We start from the raw sequence: 15,039 nt of genomic DNA on the forward strand, positions 1-15,039 counted from the left end.
GGAATTAGACCACATCTCATGAGCCATGAACACACTGCAAAGATTCAAAAGTGACAACTGCATTTCAAATGTGGGAGCCCCATTTATGCGAATCATTTACCTAATAAATGTTAAAATTCTATATTATTTGGTTTTTAAGATATAAAAATTGAATTTAGACATCACATAATGTGCACTGCACAAAAAAATGATATTCCTTTTGAGATTTGCTAAAGATAACAGTGTTATTAAACTAGTGTTTTTTAAAGATTAACTTTAGGTATTATAACTCAGAGGTAAAAAGTGTAAAATAAAATATGGAATGTAACCAATAAATGTTATATATAAATGTTGTTGTTATTATTATAATGGTGAAAGTCCATATTTAATCACTGATACTTTATAAATATACTTTATTATTATTATTTATAATTTATCAGTGATAGTCAATATTTCTATACCCCTATATACATAGATTAAGCTATCTGGAATTAGTTATTTTTGATGACAGAAATACTAGCTACCAGAAACTGGCATGTCTGCCAGTTTTTTTAAAAACAAATTTACTGGATCTTTGGACGAGCTAAAATGTCGATTTAAAGTTATTATATAGAGATAGAGATTTGTTTTTTTAAATACCATGTCAGTAGCCAGGCTGACAAAGTCAAGAACAAAGTGAATAATAAAAGCCATAAAATTAATAAAAACTTGTAAGACATTTAAGACTATTACAAGACATATCTCTGAATAATACACATTGTCTATTTACAATAAAAACAGTGGAGTACAGTAAAAAGAGTTTGGTATGACGGTGGTTTGATCATACGTACATTTGGAGAAAAAACCTTTTTTACTAAGATTTATTTTAAATAGAATTAATTCCATCTGCCTAGTTTGGTATGACGGTGGTTTGATCATACGTACATTTGGAGAAAAAAACTTTTTTACTAAGATTTATTTTAAATAGAATTAATTCCATCTGCCACTTGTTATTAGTACTGCATAAGAGTTTGCAAATTTAAAGTAAAATCATTGTTGAAAAGTGAGTTGGGTTAGAATGCAACTGTCACTCATGAACTACTGTACAGCAAACTCTGTGGACACAACAGAACTCAGGACTCATATAGTAACAACTGTATTTGGTTGCAGTGTGTTTGTAGCTATGGTGACTTGATGACAGTGAGGCATGCAATGATGAGCTTGCTCAATTATAACATACTTCCATCTCAGTCTGATGCAGATAATGTGAACTAATGCTACTACAGCTCTGTGAAAGAGCAATGAAACCAACCGTTTGCCCAAACACAGATTTTATGAAAAACAGCACTCCTGATGAACATGCTCATTAGTCCGGTCAGGTCTGAATGTTTAACACCGTGGAAAACAACAGAAGAACTCCATGGCCTGGGGGAAGGGGCGTCAGGCAGTGGAGATCTTCAGTTGGGTGGTGCTGAAGGAAGTGTGGCGTGTCGGAATAATGCCACAGCGGCAATTCATTCAGCTATAAATTTCAGTCCTCCCATTACAACGTGACGTCACTGACCCTCGTTTTGGCAGCAGCACTCTGAAGAGGCAATGCTTGAGTTAAGAATGATGAAGTGACAGTAATCCCACTATTACAGGTTAAAGCCAAAGAGCTACTATAGAGAGCTATGATATTTGCTATAAGGAATGACCATTTAATGGATATAATAGATCATAACATTCAGCTTGTGCTAAGTAATTACTGCAGCTTTCTGAAACCTTTTTTCTGGCTTATCATATGAAATTAACCACTTTGGGTGGTGACTTGCAGAGATGTTGCTATGCTTTACACGTCCCATTTATTGTAAGTCTTAAAGTTCCTATTTCACCAAGGGCCTAAACAAAGCTTAACATTTAACAACTAGAGCAGCAGTTCTCTGGTAACCCCACAGCAAAGCTTAAATACCGCTTTATCGACACCAAAACAGTAAAGTAGGAAAGTTTGATATTATACTAAGAGTCACTTTGGATTATCAAATAAATTATGTATTAATGAATTAATTTGATTTATTTTGAGCCAGTTTTCATAGCTTGTACTCAAGCTTTTATTTAAAGCTTTGTCTTTAAATACAACATTCTAAAAAGGGGACATTTCCTCTTTTTGCTGAGTTTATATTACAGCGAGTAATTTTTTATATTATATTACATTACATTACATTATAACCAAAGTAAATGCAGTAGCATAACATGCTATATTTGGATACATCTACCCAAAGTATTTTATCAAGTCTAAAATAAAACATAAAACTTTGGTTGGGAATCACCAACCATATGGTAATATGTGACCCTGGACCACAAAACCAGTCTTAAGTCACTGGGGTATATTTTGTAGCAATAGCCAAAAATACATTGTATGGGTCAAAATTATTTTTCTTTTATTCCAAAAATCATTAGGATATTAAGTAAAGATCATGTTCCATACATTCTACATCTGATTGCAAAATGTAATTTTATCATCTGATGCGTATTTAAAAAGATATTATCTCCTTAAAACGGTTCAGTTTAGTTAGCTATTTTTCTGTTAACATTATTTTTTCAATCATTTCAACTCTGCAATCACATTTTTTACAAATATTAAAAATTTTAAAGACATAATTTAAATTGCAATATTTTACAGTATTACCGTTTTAACTTTTTGAGCAAAATGGTGAATATAAGAGACTTATTTCAGTAATATTTACAAAAACACTTACAAAACACTCACAAAAACATACAAAATCCTGTCCCAAACCTTTGAAGAGTAGTGTGCATATACATATTATTTGAAAAAGGATTCATTTGAATGCAGTGCTTGAATTGCAATGTCTTCACAGTACATATTCTTTCAAAGGAGCTTCAGAAAAATAATGCCTCTGTCAATCAAATGACCAGAAATAACTGCTGTATGAAAGCCTTTAGAATAGGCTGACAGTTTCACAAACTACTAAGGAATGGGAGTGTCAGGAGTTAAAGGATAAATAGTACTAGATGGTGGTAGTGATGGTCTGATTGAGTCTTGGCTAGGCACATGTCTTGGACATAACCTAATAAAACCCAGACTTCCAACTGCAAGCTCTCAGCATTTGCCAGGATAACTACAGTAAATGTGTTTTGCTGGTAGAAGAGAGGGGCCAATGTGAGAGTAAGAGAACTTATGAATTTTGAGCTGTCAAACCCATAACTTACAAGCACCAAAATTTGTTGAAAAACACATAATAACAAGCACAAGCAGCCCATTGGAGATTTAAGCCTAAACTATTACTCCCTAGTCCACAGTTGAGGAGTAATAAATGATTGTGGAGTTTTCTTCTCCCAGTCCCACAACAGTCAGTTTTTCCAAGTCAAATAATATTTATTAACTAATGAAAACAAAATTAGAGGAGCAACAACAAGACTTCAGGAGAGGGAATGGCCAACGTCACAAACATAACATCATCTACCTAAAGGGGAGAGGAAAAAACTAACCAACCTGATTTTAAAGCAAATACAAACAAACAGAAATCTGCCCTGACTCAGTTTCTAAACTAAAACAGGAGAAAATAAAGACACATTTGAATAGAAAATGGCACCCAGCCTTTTGACAGCTTTCTTGGTCTAACAAAACTGAGGGTTTTAAAGGAAAACGAGATGTTTGAGAATTGATGCAGAGTATATCTACCAAATTCTATTGCACACCATTCTATTCTGGTGGGGGGGGGGGGATTCTGTGTTTTTCTGTCAATATGGGGTGCTGTGTGTACATTAATGAGGAAAAAAAATTAACTTAAATGATTTTAGCAAATGGCTGCAATATAACAAAGAGTGAAAAATTTAAGGGGGTCTGAATACTTTCCGTACCCACTGTATATCTATATTTCAATTTGTTTTACATTTCAACTGCAAAATTACAATACTGATATTTATGACTGAATTATTTCATTTTCAAGCATTAAACCAACACAAATTTATTTTGACTTTAAAAAGCAGGGAGCCCTTAAATCTACTCTTTTGTTGATTTGTGCTTCTCGTTAAAAGCATGGGAAGACTGTTAGCGCAGGTTTTATTGTCAAATGCATGTTAAAGCACCCCAAAGATGATGCAAACACCTCTGGATAATAAGCCTCTCGTATGTAAAAAAAAACAAACAAACAAAAAAAAAACAGCACACACAGCGTAGATTATAAATTATATTTGATTAAATCTCAGCAACTGATAATTGCAGGTTTGCTTTTATTTCATTTAATCATGCAGCTCTAACAGTAACAATTCCTAATGTCAGTTGAGATGAATAAAAAAAAAAAAGTATATTTTACTTCCCTCTGTCATTTGCACAACTCTTCAGAAGATCTGGAATCCAATGTATCAGCCTAAATAGACGTTCACTTTAGAGAGCAACTGGAGCATACATCATGACAACTGACTTAAAGGGATAGTTCACCCAAAAATGAAAATTTGATGTTTCCCTTTAAAGCTGTACATCCCTTTAAAACTATCCCTTTAAAGCTGAACTATCCCTTTAAAGCTGTACATCCTTTAAAGCTGTACGATTTCAAAAGCAAATAAACAGAAAGCAATCAAACAAACAGAGGCAGCAGAAGAATGTGCCTTCCTCCACCTCCTCCTCTGGAACCCTGTTGGTTTGCCTTATATGTTGGTAGCATTTGCTACAATAGGGTCTCTCTTTGATACTCCCCTTTGCATGGGAAAGGAGGTGTGTTTTTCAACTGATAAGAATCCAGGGGAAATAAGCATTTTTTGAATGCCCATATGATCTGTCAGCATCTCCCACCAAAGAGGGTTTTCAACCCTAAACAAACAGCATTGTTAATAGGATGAGGCAGCTGCTGTCAAACGAGAAAAACTGAACAGAGAATGATACAAGACAGAAAGTATCGCAGGCTCTTAACTGTCTGGCTTGTGCACTCAAGAAGACCTGCATTCTTGCACATCATAAATAGATACAAATTACAGCAATCATCTGGTAAAATACCACTCGTAATGATATCTGTGTGCGTGATTATGAATAACATTACATCATTATGTGTAAAGAGATGAAAATGTATTTATAATGGCCTTAAATTACATAACAAAAATTGAGTGAGCTGCAACTCAGAGCTGTTTTCCATCTGCTATGTAACATGGTTATATAACCAAACAACAGAGCAAATCAATACAGAACTTTAAAAGATGACTTGTATAGAACATATGGAATACTTCAGATCAAATCTGTACGCTTGATGTACACTTTTTTCTTTCTAAACTGGGGTGAATGTGTCATTTAACAAAGACTTTTAGGTGGAAATGCCCTAAATAAGCTGATCTTTAGTTAACTGCGTCGCACAAGAAATGCATGGTTTAAAGGGGTCATATGACATTGCTAAAAAGAACATTATGTTGTGTATTTGGTGTAATGCAATGTGTTTATGCGGTTTAAGGTTCAAAAAACACATTATTTTCCATATAATGTACATTATTGTTTCTCCTCTATGCCCCGCCTTTCTGAAACGCGTCGATTTTTACAAAGCTCATCGGTCTGAAAATGCGAGGTGTGCTCTGATTGGCCAGCTATCCAGTGCATTGTGATTGGCCGAATGCCTCAAGCGTGTGACGGAAATGTTACGCCCCTTAACATACTCTGATGCCATCTCCCAGCAGGACGAGACTCAGTTCAGCTGCTCTGTTCGTGCACATCCCATCATCGGTTCTCTTTTAGCAGTTCAGGCTATATATTATGTTGTATGCTCACTGTAACATGTTCATACAGTATAATTATAGCAAAAATACTTTGATAAAAAAGAAAAAAATCAGTCCCTGCTATCGGAGCAATTCAAGCTTGTCTGCATAAATGCAAAACATGCTTCCACAAATCTGCAGTCAGTCCAGCCACAGACATGGAGCAGGAAGCACAAAATGAGAGCTCTTCACACAGGATACGTTCTTGCATTCAAAAACAATTACATGGTGCAGTGGAATGGAACAGAATGCAGGGTTCTCAAACTTTTTTCAAAACGGCAGCTTAAAAATGCAGAAACCATCACGCAAGACTTGACAACACCCAAAAGACGTTTATCTGACGAATTTATATACTTCATCCATAAAAAAAAAATTAAAAAAAACTACAAAAAGAATGGCTACTACATCTACCTTGGACAGATTAACTACCTTAGACATTACGTGCAGTTTAGACACATTATTTTGATCTAGAAAAACAAAGTCAGCAACAATACTGAAATGAATAAATATACACATACTGATCAACATTTAAAATAATAGTCTCCTACATTAAAATTTGGTGATCGTTTACTATATCATTTCATTTTAATCCCGCATGACAATCAGAATGTCCTTGAGTACCAAGACTTTCTTGCACCAAAATGTTAAAAATGTTAATGTTTTAAAAAAAAAAAAGTATTTCATACCACTGCATCTTGGACGCTATTAGAAAATGATACTTTTAGTAAAAAAAACAAAAAAAAAACAGATTTAGATCTAAAGCCACTTGTTTTTACTTTTTACCTAATTCATTACTCTTCTGCCACAATAAATTTGCTGAATTATTTTCATTTGGAGGCTTATATATTGTTATGTGCAAATATTGATGTATGAAATTATTTGCGATTGAGTGTTTAATGTAATTTATGAATCTACTGGACGTCAACATTGGGGGAAAAAAAAAAAACAGTACTAAAACATTTTTTCCCCTTTAAAAAAAAAAAGATTTATCTCTGGTGATGTTATCTAACTAATGAAAAATGAACTGATGCTTGTCTCTGAGCTAAAAATGTTAGTTCTTCTGTTAAGATTATAATTGCAGTATCTCAAGGGAAATAGATGAATAATTTGCTTCTTTCAGCAACTGTGACAAAACTGTTCATAGAGTACATCTTCACTGAGCTCCCCGGAGTAGGTTCAGCTTCGATTAGTACAGTACATTTTGGGATTTGTGTCTATGCATGGAGTTTATGTAGAAAGAGCATGAAAATTCATCAAAATTAGCTATTATCTGTTACAGACTTGTAAATATATTTTAATCAACAAACATCCTGTCAAAAGTTTGCCCCCATGACAGAGAGCTTATGGTAATTTTGACCTTTCACTGTGTGTTTTTTAAACTTCTGCTAGGGTTTTCCTGTAGGATGCACTACACTGCGACCAAAGGAAATAGAAACAATAAAACCAGTGAAAAGATGGCACTGAGGTCAACTAAAAGAGAAAAATGCTGCCTTTGCTGCACATCCCTGGTGTGGGGATGTCTAAAAAACGTTTTCACTGGGATTTGAAATCTGTGAAGTACATCTACTTTCTTTAAAATACAGGTTCCAAAAGGGTGATTTTGAAACCATCAATGCCAATAAAGAACCTTTTTTTAATTGCAGTTTTCTGATGTCACTAAACCAGTTTCAAGCTGTATCAGATCTATACTGCAGTTTTAATAATATTTTTTCCATACTTGCTTTACTTTGTGTTTTTCAACATTTTTAAGAACATATTGCTATGTGTCTGCTACTCAAGAGCTCAGTCCCAAATCTTTTTATACACAGTATGTCCATCCTTCAGTGCAAGTCTGGGCTTTCTACCATCTACCAGGTGATAATGGTAGGTCTGATCACTTTAAAAAAAATAATAGCACACCTCTCCTCAACAAGCCACACCAAGCACAAGTCATGCAGAAATGTGGTCTCCTACTGGTTTACCATGGAGACAGAAAATGCAATCCCACAAGAAAGAGAGGAAATGGTTTGTGATGTAATCCTGTACATGCACATGTGTGCACCATCTCTATGGGATAAAACCAAACAGATTTCTTCCCATGCTAAACATCATTAGCCATAACTGCTGGTGCATCACACTGAGGTAAATGAGCCTTCAGTACCCCTCATTTACAGAAATTTCTGATCCCATATGTAATGCAAATGACTGTTCAACGTGTTCAAATCCTAAAAACATGTGAGGAATATTAGCACTTACAGGATTTTATGACTTTTTCCTTTTGTCTGGAAGATACGTGCATTCTCTGGGGTCAGTGTCTACAGTCAATCATGGGAATCATTCAGTACTGCTGACAAGGAAGCATGCAAATTTATGGCTGGGAAACGTGTACTGCAAGAACACAGAGTAAATGTACTGTAAACTGAAATAACAAAATAGAGCACAGAAATACTGCAAGCTACACAATGGGATTTCTGGGTATTACTAAAGTTATACAGATATGTAGGGATGCACCGATATGAACATTTTGGCCGATACCGATAACTGATAATTCTTTATTTTTGAAAGCCGATAACCGATATATTGGCCGATAAATCTATATCCAAATTTTTATATACTTTTTGAGAGCCTGATTACAAAAAAGTTCTCATCATTAAAACCCACATCCCAAACACTTCAACATAAGCAGCCTAGTTTGAACGGTGTACGTTTTAAAAATAATTTTACTCTCCCATATACCGATATGGTGGCCGATATATCGTGCATCCCTACAGATATGATAATAATACAACTTTAGATTTTATAGTTCATACTGAATGATGTGAGACTTTTGTTGCTGTTCTCCATTATTGTACTCCACATTATTTACTGACCGACAGATCTTTAAGCATTAACAATACTGAAATAAATGCAAAGACATAACCATATACAGATCCACATGCACTTTTAAATGCAAGTTTTTAACAGAAATAGCTAATCCATGAAGTAATTCCAGGGTGAACTATTCCTATAAGCACACACAAACATGCTAACATGAATGAATCTATGAGCAAAGCGTTTATTGCTTTTACATAATTCTTTGTACCACACTTTCTACTCCTCATTTTCCAAAAGGTGAGAAATAGCTTGTAAGTGCTATGACTACAGATGTTGAAATTTCTCTTAAACTAAAAAGGTAAAAAAGAAAGAAAGCACAGAATTAATTACTTTTTTTTTTTTAAATCCAAATTTTCTTTCTTAAAGATTTCTCACATCTTATTGTTCTAATTTTCCAACCAAATTTACCCTTCATACTCCAAGCAGTGGAGCAGTTTCAAATATATCAGAAACTATATCAGAAACAGATCAAATATATCACCTTCATTTTTGCTTAGAACCTGATTTTGATAAATACTATAATAACCCTTGTGGTAATAATGGCTTTGCTGATTATAATAATGATTTGTTTCGTGTTGATAAAGTGATGAAATCTAGATGATTAAACTGACATTTAATTTTGCTTTAAGGAGCATCATTAATCAAAAACCACCTTTTTTCTCTGCCTGCTGATTAGAAACCTGTTTCCAGAGCATGATTTCATGGAGCATCAGCGATGCTTCTGAAGCACAAACACACTGCTTAAATCCTTATTGTGCAAGCTGCCTACAAACAGCTCTGACAGTTGCACAAACACCTTATGACACTGAACCCAAACTGGAAAACTACACCTACTCACCAATCAATTGTTTCGCAGAAACAATGCTGGAGATTCGCAAGGCTGCCATTGAAAACCAACAGCGCACAATGCAAAATAGTGTGGCATCACTGTATTGGATGTTGTAAAGCTCTACTTAGCAAAAAACAGCATTAAGAAAGATATCCAAATCCTCTTTACATTAGTTTTGAATGCTATAGCCTTGAAGCCTGTTTCCACCTCAGACTACAAAATAAAACAGGCTCATGTGAGATAAGAAAACCTACATCGTGAGATATTAAATTACAAGATAAATATATGACAAGTAGCAAATGTAAGAAAAAAGCAACAACTGGCAGATATATGAAGGGCACATTATGTGTGTGCGTGAAATAAAGTCAATTATGAGATATAAAGCATTTTTAAGAAATTTGTAAGAGAAATTAATATTAGATTTGCAAAATAAATTATCACACTGCGAGATATTATAAATACAATATAAAAAAAAGACTAAATTACAAAAAATGTAAAAAAATAATAATAATAATTTAGTCATATGATACCTCCAAAGTGGAAATATAAACCAGTATTATCTATAATTAGTGTAATAGCACTGCAGAGATGGTCAGAAGAACATTACTAAAAAGCTAAAATTAGTCTCTTTAGGAAGTAATGTAAAAAAAACATCTCAACACACGTTTTTAAAATGTGTTGCTTTTCAGAAACTCAGGTAAACACTCTTTTACACTATGCTGTTAGATATTTCTCATGCATTTGGAAAAAAAACACCTCAAGCACTTCTGATGTTAAACTATGTTAATTGCCATGGCTGGATCATTTAAGCAAGCCAGATTGTGTGGAATGCAAGTAAGTAAGTTGGTAAGTTTGGGGTTTCAAAAGTTTTGGGTCAGTAATACTTTTTTTTAATGATAATAATGTAATTTCACAGTAATATTTTTTTTAGTATTTTTGCTCAAATAAATGCAGCTTTGGAAAAATGTATCACAACAGAAAACTGCTATATATATATAACAGTTTGTGTGTGTTTGTGTGTAAGGTGTAATGGCTGGAATCTATCAGTGTTTACATTTCACATGCAACACATCCAATGCTAACCAAGAACACTGAAGCACTACCGAATTAAAGCAACAGGGATTTTAAGCTGAGGGACAAGGAGATGTAGACAGTGAAGAAAGACCTTAAGGCTTCAGAAACTTTTATAGAAAAAGAAGAAAAAAAAACACAGAAAAAGAAAAACATAAATGAGCTGCACGTCTGACTCATCATGTACTGCAGAATCTCACGCTACTGCATCCTTTTCCCAGCATGATCCCCACTGACCTCCTGTGGGCATGCCTACTAGAAACAAAACCATCACCCAGCGCTCTCCAAACACCAGCACTTATGCTTTCACTGACAACTAAATTAATATGGCGTTAACATGACTATGCATAGGAAAGGCAATAGAATCCAAGTTAAAGAAAAACTTTAAGCCTTTTTGTCTTACAGGCTCTAGCTTCCAGTGATCCTACATAGAATAAGTGGTGTGGAGAATGGAATGGGGGAAAAAGTTAACTCTAGCATATTTTATATTTCTCCGTTTAGTGCTCTATAGTAGTACCTGTGTTGTGCAAGTGTCATAATTTACATTCCCGCCTAGATGAAAAACGGATTACATTCCATCTCTTTACCTGTTCATATAGCTTAGAGTGATCTCTAAACCCCTTAGCATAAAAATAAAAGATGACTCATCCTCACCTCTTGTGCTGGTGTTAAAAATAGCAAGTCAACATTGGTAGATAAATTGGACTTTTGAGAAGCCTTTATATAAGCAGAAAGACTGAAATAGATGTCGAAATATACTGGATTTCAGAGGGTCATAGATACAGTATGTCTATGGTATGGATCAATCAATGAATTTAGAAAAATGGCATCAGAATAACCCTCAAAAATGAGATTGACATTAGATTAATTGTATTTATTCACTATTTGCCATCAAATGCCACAAAACAGCTTTGGTAGTCAGCACATTTGTTCAGAATGACAAAGCATTTGCTGCAGCCAGATTTAAACATTACATCTTATTAGTATTCTCATGATGACATGCAGCTGGTGACTAAGTGAGAGTGGACAGGGAGAATGTGTGTATGATTTCACAAGGAAAGTAAAATAATGAGACAATTAAAAAATAATAAACAAAAAATAAATAATAAAATAAAAACACTTATCCTCCCTTTTGTTATTGGCCTAGATGAAAAACGGATTACATTCCATCTCTTTACCTGTTCATAGCTCAGAGTGATCTCTAAACCCCTTAGCATAAAAATAAAAGATGACTCATCCTCACCTCTTGTGCTGGTGTTAAAAATAGCAAGTCAACATTGGTAGATAAATTGGACTTTTGAGAAGCCTTTATATAAGCAGAAAGACTGAAATAGATGTCGAAATATACTGGATTTCAGAGGGTCATAGATACAGTATGTCTATGGTATGGATCAATCAATGAATTTAGAAAAATGGCATCAGAATAACCCTCAAAAATGAGATTGACATTATATTAATTGTATTTATTCACTATTTGCCATCAAATGCCACAAAACAGCTTTGGTAGTCAGCACATTTGTTCAGAATGACAAAGCATTTGCTGCAGCCAGATTTAAACATTACATCTTATTAGTATTCTCATGATGACATGCAGCTGGTGACTAAGTGAGAGTGGACAGGGAGAATGTGTGTATGATTTCACAAGGAAAGTAAAATAATGAGACAATTAAAAAATAATAAACAAAAAATAAATAATAAAATAAAAACACTTATCCTCCCTTTTGTTATTGATGTTTATTACAAGAATGGTAGAGCTCCAAAAATAAAATATTATAACTTTAAATCTTTTCAAAATACAATAAATGTATTTATTTATTTTTATGTTTTTGAGGCTGGAAATCACCTGCCTGCTTTTCATTTTTGTGTATTAGTTAATTTTGTATTCTATTTTATTTTACTCCAACACCTAAAAACATAATCCTAATCCTAATCATAAACATAAAAAGGTATCCTTTCATATAATTATTTTTCTTTGGCCCTTTAAAACAAAGCTAAACAAATAATTAATCATAAGAAAACATCTACATATGGATGATAATTTTGAATGAGTCACACACTGATACATGGGTTACCTTTCCAGCAAGCCATCTAAATTGAGTGGGAGTTTTTTATTTTATTTATTTTATACCTTCTGTCCTCCTCTTTTTCAGGAGAGCTAATTAGCAAACTAAACTAAAGTTTCAACAATTCTTTGCATGAGGTTCGTGCACAAGTTTTCCATAAAAGGAATTTCCGGTCTTATTTCTTATAGTTTTTTTTTAAACCTTAAAAAAAAAGTAATGTAATTCATAACACAAACAACATGTAATATTTTCAACTGTAAAATTAGTAACTTTCTTTGGATTTAAAAGGCATGAACTTGCTAATAGGGTTTTATGCAGTGTTTTCTTTTCAGATGCTCAGATCTGGTGCCAAACTGTTTCATATGCATAATAATCTTTATCAAATAAGTGTATGCAAATTAAAACATTATATGCAACACATAGAGGAATATGGATAAAGGATGATGGTCTCATTTCATATTTTCAATTGAAAAACTACTACTATATTCAATGAGTGTTAGAAATTTACATTTCGCTGAAATCTACACATTGGAATAATGTAAATGAAGCACTTTTTCTTTTACACTACTATGATCAGTGATTTGGGCTAACATTGATCTGCAATATAAACTGCTACGTGATGGCCCATTTGTATGATAGATTTACCTTTATACAGTCCCTATGCATGTCAGCAAATAAACAGAAAGTGCTGGATTATAGACAATCCAGCTCTAAAAGCAATACAAAATCTTTGGGCTGATACAGATAGCACCATTCAAGCACTACCACAAGAATCTAGCAATCATTTACTAATCAAAAACACTTAGCCTAAATATTTACTCAAGGAATAATATGTCTATAGCTGCTGATACCATTGAGATGAGATGTTTCTGCATGCATATATCTGTGAATATTCGCACTAGATATTATGTAATAGTTTAATATTCAGTAAGAGCTTCAGAAATTAATGAGAATGACATGCAAAGCTTTCACTTATTCCAAGTCATAATGGCAGCTGAATAGATACAATGCTGTCAAACAGTACTAGTCAAGTCAAGTCACCTTTATTTATATAGCGCTTTTAACAATACAGATTGTGTCAAAGCAACTGAACAGCATTAATTAGGAAAATAGTGTGTCAATAATGCAAGTAAGGACTCTAGCCGCTGCATTTTGGACTACCTGTCCAAACCTATAGGCAGAGGGGAGCATGTATTGTACTACTGTAAATGATCTGGCTTTCTTGTAACAGTGAGCTCAAACTAACAAATGAAAGGAAAGAAACACCATAAGCATAATTCCAATTTCAAGACACACCAGACCAGATTACAATTAATTTCATTTTATGAAATGTAAAAAGCTGTTTTGCCTTTTAATATTGTTATTTTGTAATGCACAAAGGGTGAAAAGTTCAAATTCTGTCCAGATGGCAAACTGAAAGGGACTTTACTTAATAAGATGACATAATTAGATTTGGCCTAATCAAACTGCCATTTAAAACCAATCCTGCGTCTGTTAGCTTATTACTGTGCTTTTTAAAAGCCATAACCGGCCAATAAAATGCAATTAGTGGCATCTATAATTTTACTAAGCTGTGTGGTAAACAGGACAGAATGAGATAAAAAAAAAAAAAAACTTATGTTAAACATACTTCTAATAATCTCTTATGAATACAGCATAAACCTGAATCTTAGCAAACACTCAGCCAAAACACACAAATCTCAATATTTCCATATATTTGTATATTATTTAGGATATTCTAGGTTTTTTTGACTTGCTATGTTGGTCTAGCTCAGCTCTGTTGGGTGAACTATTCCTTTCATTTTAAAAATCAACACAAAAACATGACAGTCTTTAGCCTGTTCTAGTTTTCATTATTGCAATGTCAAATTCCATGTTTCATGTATAGACCTCAAATGACAGTATAATTTGCATTTAACACATGGTATCTTGTCTAGTAGGCCACTCATTCTCTCAATTAAAGTCTATCAGAATTTGTTCAGATAAGCTTTCCAGACAGCATGCATCTGTTCCAATGTATTCTTGACTAGCAGGAAACTCCAAACGAGCATAAGCAACCCAGAACATAAATGCATGCTGGTATAAGCTGTTTAAGGGTAATAGGAAGTCTCGACTCACATCAGTCATTTAGGAAGGAGAAATCTCTGACCCTGTTTACCACTACACTGTCTGCTGCGAGATGCATGAGCTGCCGGGCAGTGATCTGCTTACAGCTGTGACATCAGACTATCCTGAGAACACCAGACAGGCAGGCGAGAGGAGGAATAACAATTAGTCTACTGCAGTGAGGACACTTCAGGTTGAATGAGGAAAAGCTGCAGCACTTGAAACAGCCAAAAAGACACGCTTCATATACATTACACCAGTGACTTGGACAGTTGCAAATGCGGTATCATGATGGCTCCATTCCAAAAACCAGTAAACTACCTTACTGCTTACTTAGGCAGCTGCCTTATATCACAGACACATCCAAACTCACACACACACACAGCCTATACATACACACACACACACACACACACACACACA

This window comes from Sinocyclocheilus anshuiensis, unplaced genomic scaffold (assembly GCF_001515605.1).
Source record: "Sinocyclocheilus anshuiensis isolate Anshui unplaced genomic scaffold, SAMN03320099.WGS_v1.1 scaffold627, whole genome shotgun sequence".
In the NCBI taxonomy this organism is placed as follows: domain Eukaryota; kingdom Metazoa; phylum Chordata; class Actinopteri; order Cypriniformes; family Cyprinidae; genus Sinocyclocheilus; species Sinocyclocheilus anshuiensis.